The following is a 12,946-nucleotide window of genomic DNA, read 5'->3' on the forward strand; positions in this document are numbered from 1 at the left end:
GAAATAGTCAAGAAAATCATGAGCAACATCAATATTAAGACCGATAGAGGAAATTGTTTACTTTTGACGACGGGATATCATCTCTGATTGAAAATTCAAGTGTCAAAGCAAACAGGTGTTTCAACTGTTCCTTTTCCGCAAGTCATTAACGTCGACTGTTTGCCACTGTAACCATTAGCGGACAATCTCACCCTATAAAGCACACAGATCACCTACCAAATCACCTGCAAATCACCCAACTATAATCATTAGCCTAATTGATAAAGGATGCCTAATAATAAACATCTCCACCAAAGACCCTAACATAAATCTACTCTATTTGGGACAACATTTTTAATTTTCCTTTTAAGACTGAAGACTTGATAAAGCTTGAAAATTAATTATCAGAGCTTCTTCATTGATCTACTTCACTTGTTAATGTTCATCTCTTATTCTTTTCATTTTTCTTTTTTCTTTAATGTTTGTCTATGAATAGAGGTTTCAGAAATGGTTGTAATATTACTAACTGAGATATTTTCAGTAGCATTATGATTAACTTTCATCTTGGATGAAAATATGAAGTGAGATATTCACCATCTAGAAGCACTGTTTTATGGCACACTGCCAAAATGGCAATCCCATGATCTGATTCTTAATCCAGAAATCATTTTTACTAAATGGACCAATAGTTTTCTTTGTTATTTGACGTAATTTGTTCATCATAAGCATCTCTAGCTGATAAATGGTTGCCACACTTTGAAGAAAAAGAATTTCCAGACATTTTCAAGATCAGAACAAGTCTATGAAGCCTATACACAAACGATGACCTAATGTTAGGCTACCTGAAATAATTAAACCTAATGTTATATTTCTTATAAACTGTGTGCTAATCCCTTTTGTCAATTTGCGATGAGGGGGACTTTCAAAAAGCCATGCACATGACATGCTGCGGTCATAAGGGTTCACTGCAGTTTTGATTGGTGCCATTGACTTCTTCAATTTCCTAAAAAAAAAAATTGTTTCAAAAAAAAACTTGCTTCCACGGTAAGTCATATCATGTAGTTCAAATGAGGATTTGTTTCCACACTTTTTCAGGCTATTAAACTTCAATATGCAAGATTTTTAAAGATTAAGAATAAAAAAGAAAAAATTTCCTGGTCCATACTCTTTACAGACTTTTCCTGTTTTCCAGACAACTTGGGAACCATGCCAACAAGATTACGAGTTTTGCGTTTTACTTCTCCTTTAAACCGGATCAGCCGTCAAACAACAACAACATATTCAAATGACATACAAATCTATGTCAATCAACTTCTGGCTTTAAAGAATTAATTCCTGACCAAATCCAAGACTCAGGTAAGTGAGCTGATGCAGACAAATATACTTCTATAAAGATAAATTACATTTCATGGAACTCTTCAGGGTTTCAGTTGTCAAACAGCTTTAGTGATATGTAAAGTCCATGTCACTTTACATTAGGTTATAATAGAACAAAGTATTTAGTCAGACCTAAATGTCAGAGTGTACTACTTCTGGAAAGTTGAGCAGAAAAAAGTCGAGAATTCATCTGTAAGATGAACAATCCAAACAGTTTAGTACATGTCAATCAATTCATTCGTAAGATAGCAAAGATAAAGAAAAATACTTCAAATGTCATGGAAAGTCAAATTGGAAATCAAAGATGTTATTTAGTAGGATGTTTTGCATGGGTACATAATTAAGGAAAAGAGGAATAATAAATTAAATTACAGAAATTTAACCGAGTCGTCACAGCACCATATGCAGCTAAGAATCAATGCATCTACAGTATTAGGTAACATCTGCAAGTTTCTGTCTGTGGAGTTGAGGATACAAGTTTTGCAAGAAAATTTGACAACCCTCTCAACCTAATTCACGAATCATTTGAGGGGATGTCCTATTTACAAATATTGAGCTTAATGAACTATTGAATGTTGTTCACATGAGTTATCAGTGAATACCGGTCAATTCATACCACATGTCATAGCAATAGGACACACTGGTTGGTCACTGACAAAAAAGAAAAAAAGTACAGATACGAAAGAAAGGAGATATTATTCACTTATCATTATATTTGAATTTACTTCAGCTCTGGCTTTTCTAAAGACACCAAGTTGCATTCCTGTCTGATAGCTTTTACCTAAAACTGAGGCCTCTTATTTTGATCATGATGTGAATCACTGCCTCTCCATCTCAGTAGCCCCTGGAGAAATGAAAGGCCACTGGGAGTGCTCTACGAGAGCAAGGAGGGCCCTTTAGTGAACATGGAGGATAATTTCCTAGGTATCAAAAAGTATTACCATGGTAGATTAAAGTGCAACAGAGGGTAGAAAGGGGGTACACATGAAGAAAGTTTTGTCACAAAGTGTCTGCATTGTTTTTACTGGTGTCGACCTATGCACTAAAACTCGTCAAGTGCATATGCACTAAAACTCGTCGTCAAGTCGCCAAGTCGCCAAGGTTATATGCTGTATGTAAAATGATGTAGATGAGGCAGATAAGAGAGGGAAATCTGCTAGTTACAAGTTAACACAAGATGATGAAGTTTGCGTCTGGGTTCATACCAATATTAACAGGTTCAGGAAATTCCTATGATATTAAGTAAAAGAAGTGATATTCTATTGCATTATGAAAGCATCAGAAGTACTGTACTTGAGAGATATTAGTTTAGAAGTGCAATAGAGGCTTAATAAAGGAGACATATATAACTCAAAGTTTCATTACAAAGTATGTGCATTGTCCTGCTTTGTTTACTGCTTTGTATGTCCATTGTTCACAACATTGTACCAGCGTTGTTTAATTTAATGCATTGTAACATATAATACTTGAATTACGTCAGGCCTACTTTTACACACTTGAATTTGCACTGCATAGTATCTGCATCGTTTACTGCATTGTACCTCCAATGTTTACCACATTGTTCCTGCATTGTACCACATTGTACATGTACTACACTGCATTTTACCTGTATTGTTTACTGGAGCAAGTAAGATTAAGTTAAGGATGGAATGTAGAAGTAGAAGGATAAAGGTGGCTTTAATGTAGCAGAATTAGATTTATGTGGACGTTGTTTTTTCTGTGATTCATGTACTGTAGGGATCTACCATTAATAGACCATCTTTAGTTGTAGACAAATAATGATAACCATTTAGCTCATGGCATTTTGTCCTCAGAACTGACAAGCAGAGGACCAAGACGGTGGGTCATAAGTCATGATTCTGGTTGTAGGGATCAACAAAGTGCAAGTTAAATTTGTTTAAGAGTGCCAAGTGTGTACATGTGTTGTGAGGAGGTAGGAGTGTCAAAGTAAATTGCTATGAGATATTTGCTTCTATTCCAACGACCAAAATTCAATATATATTAGATGATGAATCATTTGAATTGCGCACAGTATAACTACACATGTAACAGTCTAAAAACCACATCCATTCTTGGAACCGTAACAGTGTATGGGCTGGTAAAGAGCCGGCACACTTTGCCACCCTATCCCATTGTCCAGCCTCCGTCCAATAAAACCACAGTAGCATTTATATAACTGTTAATAAACTCTCTTTCCTATCAATTTTGTAATATTGCAAAAGCAACTTCCACATAAAACATTCACACCAAAGAAAAAACCCCAACCAGAGCATTCTAACTTTCTGCACTCGTAAACCTAACAAGAATATTCCGTAATATTATAGCCGACATGCTAATTCTCTGATATGTAATAAACTCCTGGAGACTCCTCGTTGTTCCATATAGCTTTTTTCTCTGCCTGTCGATAAGGTGCATATGTCTGCCCCGAGGATTATGAAAACAAAATATGATTACCGTACCACAACTTGAATGGGGAAAAAGCAAACAACATAAATGGTGATGTTTCTCCGCAGACCTCCCATAAAATGCCTGAAGCTATCAATTCCTATCTTCGAAATAAAAGCACACCAATATGTTGCCTAATACTACAAACTGATCAGTTGGCTCAATATATATATATAAGTGCTCAGATATGATGCTTTGTTGATATTACATAGTTAAAGCAATGGAATCAAGGCTTTTTAATACCGTGTGAAATCAAAATGTGCAAGAGCACACCACACATGCATGGAAGCGTCTCCAATATATGCTATGGAAAATATATTGGATGATATGTATCTTCTACAGCAATGTTTTGTTTCAATTCATTTCAATCCTGGATATCTATACTCTGTTCTAAATTCTAATTAGAAACGCATAAATAAGTCAGACTTAATTATTTAGCTTTTTTAAATATAATCTTTAATAAATTTCTTAATGACAGTTTAAAAATGGATATTCGAATTTATTGTGATGGCTCAAAGTATTGACTATTGAGCAATTTAGGATAAGTTAAGTTTGATCAAATTCAATTGGCTTGGTAAGATTGCTGTTGGATCCATCGAGTCAAACTTTTCAAACATTTCCTTTAAAGTTGTGAAAATGAAAGTGACACAGTTTGTTTGTAAAAGTATTAACTTGCAAACAGGGCTTTTCACATTAACTTTTCTCTTTGCTGCCGAAAGAGAGATAACTCAAATTGTTTCTACATCAGACCTGTCTTGAACACTATCCAAAGCCTATCTCATTAACAATTACGGTATCACCCAATAATAAGAAAGTGATTGTGAGTGATAAAGAAGCAATTAAATGTCCTTTTCTTTTTCTTGGAAATTTTCTTGAAACAAGTTTGAACATTTCAAAGCAAAAATACTCATCCACTAGGAGTCCAGGACTGATCCATTAGGCCAAGTTTTAATAACATTCTATTTTTGGATATCATTACCCTTCAAAGTTTATTATTCTTATTGCATCATCGATTATGCTTAAACTGCTCAATTTGATATAGAGATATTAAAGTATATCAAAATCATGAACACTTCTAAATCCACTGTCTCTACGATGAAATTCTATATAAAATCAATACGATATAGGGGACAATTACGTTCAGTCTATTATTATTGAACATTTGTAGCTAACATATGGAGATGATTTATTGAATAGAAATTACATTGATGTATTGACTGCTGCATATAACTTGTACAAGTATATATCTAAGTAGGATATTTGCAATGATACAAGACAGTTTCTGAAATTTGATCAGAAATTTGATCAAATATAAACACAAAGACCTTACTGGTTTGTGTAATAATGAATGTAAACGATAAGTACCTTTCTCCTTTCAAGAAGGAAGAGCCTAAGAGGGTGGATGACCTTAGAGAAGGTCCTTTGGTGGTGGTGGTGGTGGTGGTGGTGGTGGTGGTGGTGGGGGGATGGGGCAGGGAGTGCAGGAATGTTACCAATGTGTAGGTATGGTACACTGGTGTGCATAAGGGTTTCAGACTTTGACCCCTGTTGGACTCTAGTAAATTTGAGGTCTCCATAACAAAAACAAGCATTCTTGTACAGTACTTGTTAAGTGGATCTACAAACCCAGTATGAAATTTATGACAATCTTTGCTTTTATGAGTTGGCATGTTTACAAATAGGTTTTCATACGTTGATCTATGTTGACTACAAATGAACTTTGACCTCCACCAATTTCAATAGGGTTCATGTACTCAAGTACAGTATGCTTTACTTTTAAGGATTTTCAGACATTAACTGAACTTCAATAATTTCAATATATATGCCTCTTGAATTCTTGACATGCTTTTTTGAGTTATCATGTTACCAAGCAAAGGGTCACTGGCACAAACACACATACACCATTTTCACCCCCCCCCACCCAAAAAAAAAAACCTCCCTTCCCCTACTGCAAAGGGTCGGAAACAACAAAACTCATTATGAACAGTAGTTGGACAAGCATTGTTATATGTGTTGAAAAATAACACTACTTCTTGCACTTGCTACTACATCATCCCAGTAAAACAAACTTTCAGTTTCAACCAGCAAGGGCAAACGTACAGCAGGAACCTATCCGGCATTTTTCCCAGTATATTGCCTGATCACTTCCTGAATTGTCTCTGCATGCTGGCACTTAATGGTATACGGCATCGATATTTAGCGTTAACATCAACAGGTTTTTCACATGAACTCTGCATGTCACCAGAAATAGTTACAAAATGCAATGGGGACTGACTTTTTGCAAGTTACAACCTTGACTGAAGTTAGACTGATAAATAATGTTTCTCCTCAGCACTAATAAGTGACAAAACTATGTTATCTGTACTTAGTTTAATCAATGAGAAAACGTAAGACAATTCTAAATATGAATGGCCACAAGAAACCATGAAATAATGGCAAGGCAAATCCAAATATGCAATTCAGTGTAGACACATTGGTTGGAAAAATGGAAAAGAGGCAGCAACTACTGTAGGTTTCGAGATTAAAAGTGCCAAAATCTTGCCTGTGCTTTCACAGTATTGAGTAGATAAAGCACTTAAGCAAATCCTCCAAAGTTGGGATGGTCACAAGAAATCATGAATAAATTTGCAAGGCAAATCCAACAAATTGTATATATGGGTATCTGAGTCTTTGTGTGGAGAAGCTAAACAGAGTCAACAGACTGAAGGTGGCCATTTCATGGGAAGAAATTATAACCAGGTCTCTCTTGTTATTCTAAGTTATTCTACAACTGTGAGGAGACAGGTAAGGAAGAAGCAATGTTAATTAATTAGTAGCTTTCCATCTACCTAAAAACAAAGGTACATTATAAATGGGGACAGACAACTTCACGTATATTCCAAAAGTACAGCTTGCAGCCAAATTGTTATCGCATACAACCATCCATATGGATTTCCTGTAGTCTATCTCAATCTCATACTTTTTCTTTATGTCAGTATATTGACAGGGATGAGACTGAGCCGGGGAAAAAAAATCTGAAATTTATCGATCGCCGTCCTGGGAGAAGGGTTTAAGGGGAGGGGGTGTCCCCCTCCCCTTTAGAAATTTTTTGTCAGGTAAGGAGGGCTTAGATGCAAAATGGTGGACTCTAGATGGAATCTATCACATCACATAACTTGCCAAAAAAGTGTGGAATTTCTGCTTGTATAATTTATCCATTAGCTTTTTTGAACCAAAAAAAGGCTTTTTTGCTTGCTTTGTGCTACTTGATTCCACCACTGGTCAAATTCGGTGTTCCTTCCCTTCAAAGTCCAGCATGTTCGGGGAAAAAAAAAAAAAAAAAAATTTAATCAAAAAAACTAATAATAATAATAAAAAACGCGAATTACGAGAAAAAACGCGAAAATGAAAAAAAAAAAAATCGGATATCCGCGTTTCCGCGGAAGAGTCTCATGCCTGTATTGAGTCTAACTTTATTTGTCTAAATTTAAGATCACACACACTACACAACAAATTCTCATGGCTGATAGAACAACAAGACTTTGTTGTGATGCCCTTAGCTCTTGATTACATTTCATATTTACTCATATCTAGAACTAATGAACATTATTAACTCTCCCCCCCCCCCCCCTAATACCCTACTGAAACTTGCTAACTTACATACATATGCAGCAAAAACCTTTTTGTACTAAGTCATGTGAGTTGATGAAATAGTATCAGATCAAAAGTCTACATAAATCAACCTTGCATTTCTTTCATACACAGGAGGTCACATTACAAGCACGATAGCATGTATACATAGATGTCAGTATACTGTACAGTAGGAGACAGAATGATAATTGTACAAACACTCAATGTTCCTACAACATGTTGATTTATCAGCAAGAAATAATCTCTGGATAAATCAGAATCTCTTAATTCTCACCCTTCTTTTATGACAGATATATCTTTTAATAGGAAGAAATTTATGAACAAATCACCTTCCAGACTATATGGTGGGATGTTGTTTTTTTGAACCGCCAACTGGCAGCAGGATTCTTGGTGAAATATATTCCTAAAGTAGCATTCACTAGCCCAGCTAACAGACAGGAAATCATTCTTTCAATTACCTTACTATACGGTCTACAGTAGTTACAAACAAACATCAGTCTGTATATCCAAAAAATTACACGCTGCAGACAAGACCGTTGTTCACTGTAGCTAGCTATCTGGTGCATTTAATTGTCAACATTACAGATCTATACAGTTTCAACTTACTGAAAAGTTTTCAAAACTTTTTTTTTCCCTTCCCTATCAGAGAAATAACAGGATGCAACAACCATTTGAAAGAAAATTTGCCAACGTTAGTCCAACAGGCAACTGAATATTTCAAACAGACAAAGAGTTTTCAACAGCTTATTCAGTCAAATTCTGTCAAATGCAATTTAATATGAGATATATATATACAGTATATTTAAATGTAGAAAAACAGAAAGGTCCTTCTAGAATATAAAAAAAAATGTTCTATTCTTAGAATTCAAACCAAACATAACTGTTCAAGAAAAGAAACTTAATGTTGGAGAAAAAATGATGCGAGTCATTTCATTTATCATTGCATAATGACCGCGGGATACACACCTGACACTAATCAACATTTTAGATGGCAAACTTAACAGAAAATTGATGTGAATCCCGAGTCGAAAGGGAAAGCCGATCCTCTGTGTGTGCTAACATCTCCAAACTTAAAACTGTTTTCTCATTTTATCCAATAATTTGTCAACGAAGCCCACCACTCTGAAAAGCGCGCCGTTGCCCTTGGCCATAAAACACCGAGCATTCCAGCGTCGGGTTTCGATGACGTTATATAACTGCACGGTGGGTATACTGCAATTTTACTAGTTTAAATTTGCTCTGTGACTTTGTCGGCAAAACACAAGAGAGAGACAAAAAGAGAAATTACAGGTATAAATGAAGCTGATCAAGTTCAATAACACGTCACCTGAATGTGCACGCGGTGAGATCATGGCCACACATGATATGAAACTGGAGAAATTGCGGTCTATTTTGTTGTCAAAGTTATCACAACTTTCTCAAGATATTTATATCTACAAGGAGAAATTTGTGTATAGTTGCATTTTTCAAAGGAGGTGGATGCATCTGATAAGGTATACATCAATGATGTTTCTTGATAACATCTGAGTATGACGTATCACGTTAGAGAGCTCTACCGGAGGTGTTTGTCAAATTGTAAATTGTATACGAGCTTGAATAGAGCACCAGGGTCTACTTGTCGTAGTCCGACAATTCATCATAACTGACCGACAATGTGCATCAAAACTTTCTGATCTTTTATTTTCAAGACCATATGACACAATATTCCCTTTTCACAGGAGTAAATATATCCGTAAAGTATTGTGGTTCAATGGATTAGGTACACAATTTCAGTGTGGCCCCCTGGATCCATTTGGTGGCAGCCCCTGATTTACATCATTCCATAGCCATGCAAGCAGCCATGAACAGACGTAATTAAACGTTAGATATTGTGAATTGGTACACATGTATGCAAATCATACCAGATGCAACTTTATTTTCTTTCTCTCTTCCTTCCATCTTATTAAACCTTCAATGTTTGCAGTTTTTACTATCAAAATATATCTAAGTATGTGTGTGTGAATATATATTTATATTCATATATATATATTTACATTATTATACAAAAGCAGAGAAATAAGATTGACTCAATAATTGACAAATCATGAGTACTGTATTAGACAATATATTGGAGTTTTCGGTCCCCTGGGCACCTTCGCCAGCAACAGTTGGCAGTGAAATGAAAGTACAAAATGTAACACAATGAAAGAATGAGCTACATAACTACAAGTGGCACTATATATATATAAACAAAACATAGAAACAAGAGTAATTTCCTTTATCTGACTCCTTAGGCAATAAAGCATCTTTGATGTTGATTTTCTTTATTTCTTTATTTCTTTCTGTATGTTGTTTTTCAGTTCACTGACTTGTGCTGCAATCTGTGAAAACCTGTGCTAGGCCTCCCTTCCCATTATTCTTATATTAAGGACATAAAGTTCACAGTATACACAACTACATGCCCTGGATAAGTTTCTGTGATTTCTTGCTATTAAGAATCTCCTACGTTCACTTCCTGTTATTTCTTCTTGCGAACACAGTCAACGAGAGATCGTAATCCTTTCTTCCATTCATCACCCCTCTTGCCTAAATTACTCCCTCCATTTCGCATTTAACGGTAATCTACAACTGCTCGTAAAGTGACGCCAAATACCTCACCGATCCTGAAGCATCGAGATGGCTCTGATGGAGGCATCAGGGGTTATTGGTTCTGACAGCAAATATTTCATCGCAGATAACGGAATGTGTATCTCCGAATGAACATTGCGGCATTTGTGGAGATAACGTTCACCCCGATTTAGCAATTAGCAGGGAACACAAACAAAAAACTTATGAACAGCCGGGCTGGTCAAAGGTCGGATGACCAACTAACATCCCAACGATGTTACAGTACGCTAATTAGTGGACATCAGAAAGCCAAGAAAACAAAAACAGTTGAATCTATATAGATGTATACATATTTATATATAAACAAATATATACAACAGAACCGTATCAATTGGTCTCTGCATGACAGAAAACCAATTGAGAAGCAAGCAGCTTGTTCTTTCTGAAATAATTTAATGCAATCTTTGCTGCATTAAGTAATAACGCTTCTAGCTGGCAGCTTTAATAACTAGAAAACTTATTTGGTTAATTATAAAAGAGTGACTTAAGAGTGGCATATTAGCCGAGCCAGATAAGGAAGAATACCGAAGGTTGTGAATATTTGACAACTATTAGTCCAGTCATTGACCAACCCGAATGCAAACCGTCGGCTTTGAAAAAAACCCCATAAAAGCTTGCCTGGAAGATGTCCTTATCAAAGAAGGGAAAGAAAATACTGTACTTTATATTAGACTCAATCGCCAATGGCAGGAAGGACAATCGTCAATGTATTTTATAATTTGCACAAAGCTTTCACTCAGAGAAAAAATCTGAATTTGATAGGCACAAGGAAAAAATCTTGCTATTGGCAATAAATAAAAAACTTAAAATGGCATATAAAAAAAAAAGATGAGAATGAATGGCAGTTTTATCAGCATATCTGTCATTGTATGAAATGCAAAATGTCAATTTTTCCAAATTCTCCAGATTCTGTCAAAGGTATATTAAAAGACAGATTCTTACTGATCAGTTTTTACTATCAGCTATTCTGATCTTTAGCGATTCATCAAGCCGCAATCAACAAATTTGTAACAAACAGGAAAAAAAGTTAAAATTTTCACTGATATATATTTTCTCCCCTTCTTAGGTTTCTGTAGAATTGTTACATATGTCTTTGTAATCTTCAAATCTTCTCATACAGATGAATAATTAAAGTGTGTGTAACCTTTGTCTCTTTGCATTTTTCAAAATGCATACATTAAAGTTAGAAAATGTTTTCTCCAGAGTATGTTAGGTTCCGCTTATGTATTGCTGGTAATCGATTGTATTGATCTTTGCCACAATTTCCACATGCAATGAAAATACTTCCTCTTCTATCGCAGCAATGAATTGTTTACATTTCTTTTAGCCAACTTTTCTGCTTAAGTAATTAGCTCTGCCATGTTTCCAGTAAAATGCACCTTAAAAGAAAATAATCCAGTCGATGCACAAGTTGCAACAATGCCTTTTCGTTTACCAAAAGTGACCTCTATATTTACACAAGGAAGTCGTCTACATACTTTCTTTTTAAGTGATTAACCAAGTCATTATTAAGCTATAGACCTGTAATAAAGTGTCTGCCGGATGTCAGAAGTCTGCAGAGTAATAGAATCTACAAGAAGTATATCAAGCAAACCTTTATCTATCATCATGAGAACAGCCAATTAGCTGGGATACATAAAATTTAGTTTGGCATCCAAGGACTAATTTGAAAACTTGATGTATCCTTTCACTCCTTCCACTCCCCCCCCCCCCCCACCCCTCCCAAATTGCTTTATCACCAATTGACACATGTTCCATGCCCATTTTCAAAATAGAATCAAGAATTGAAATATGCATTGAAATATGCATTTAAATATTAGCACATTAATACCATTAAGTACAATATAAAGAATGCTGAAGCACAAGGCATACATGTACTCTATACAATTACTGTATACCTCCATATCTCACACACCGGCCCGCCCTTTCTGTATTATACTGCCAGAATATTAGGCTCTTCTTTAGCGATTGATAGATTCTGTCTAGAAATGTGACACGATGACAATACAGATACCTATTCAGCTACATAGTTTTCATGCCTATGATTATAAGCCATATGGAATGCAATGTCCTTTATTTTGTACACAACACTACAGCTTAAGCCTAACATGTATCACCTGTTTATTTCCGAGTTCACTCTATCAGCTGCTGTATTTAGCGATTACATATAAAGGCATGAACATCCTAAACTTACATCCATGATAATAAACACTATGTCTAACACAATAGTCCTCATTTCCTATCACACACTGAACTATTGCCTTTTATACACGATATATATGCCATATCTTAAACATATTGGCTCTTATTTTCAATATACCGTATTACTGCCTTATACATTACATCACTAGTACATCGCAGCCTCTACTGTACATTCATGCACCAAACATCATTTTCTAGCACTATAGTGCATTGGCCCATATTTCCTGTAAGACACTGTACTAACTGCTCTGTACAATACGTAGTACACAATTCATTGTTTGTATTAATATATAACCAAAACTTCCAAAAGGCAACTTTACTGAATCTATTCATTGGTATGTGATATGAACTACTTAACACATTGGCCCATATTTCCAATAAGACACTGTACTAACTGCTCTGTACAATACGTAGTACACAATTCATTGTTTGTATTAATATATAACCAAAACTTCCAAAAGGCAACTTTACTGAATCGATTCATGGACTGGTATGTGATATGAACTACTTAACACATTGGCCCATATTTCCAATAAGACACTGTACTAACTGCTCTGTACAATACATAGCACACAATTCATTGTTTGTATTATAACAATGAAACCAAAAGGCAGCTCTACTGCTTCTATTCATGTACTGGTATGTGATATGAACTACTTAACAATTG

General features: G+C 35.4%; 1 protein-coding gene across 4 annotated transcripts in view; it reads right to left on the reverse strand.

Annotated features, from left to right (window-relative positions):
- Positions 1-12,946, reverse strand: part of LOC139961540 (plexin-A4-like) — a 162,266-nt gene that overhangs the window by 109,332 nt on the left and 39,988 nt on the right. The window lies entirely within an intron of this gene.

This window comes from Apostichopus japonicus, chromosome 20, assembly GCF_037975245.1.
Source record: "Apostichopus japonicus isolate 1M-3 chromosome 20, ASM3797524v1, whole genome shotgun sequence".
NCBI classification, from domain to species: Eukaryota; Metazoa; Echinodermata; class Holothuroidea; order Aspidochirotida; family Stichopodidae; genus Apostichopus; species Apostichopus japonicus.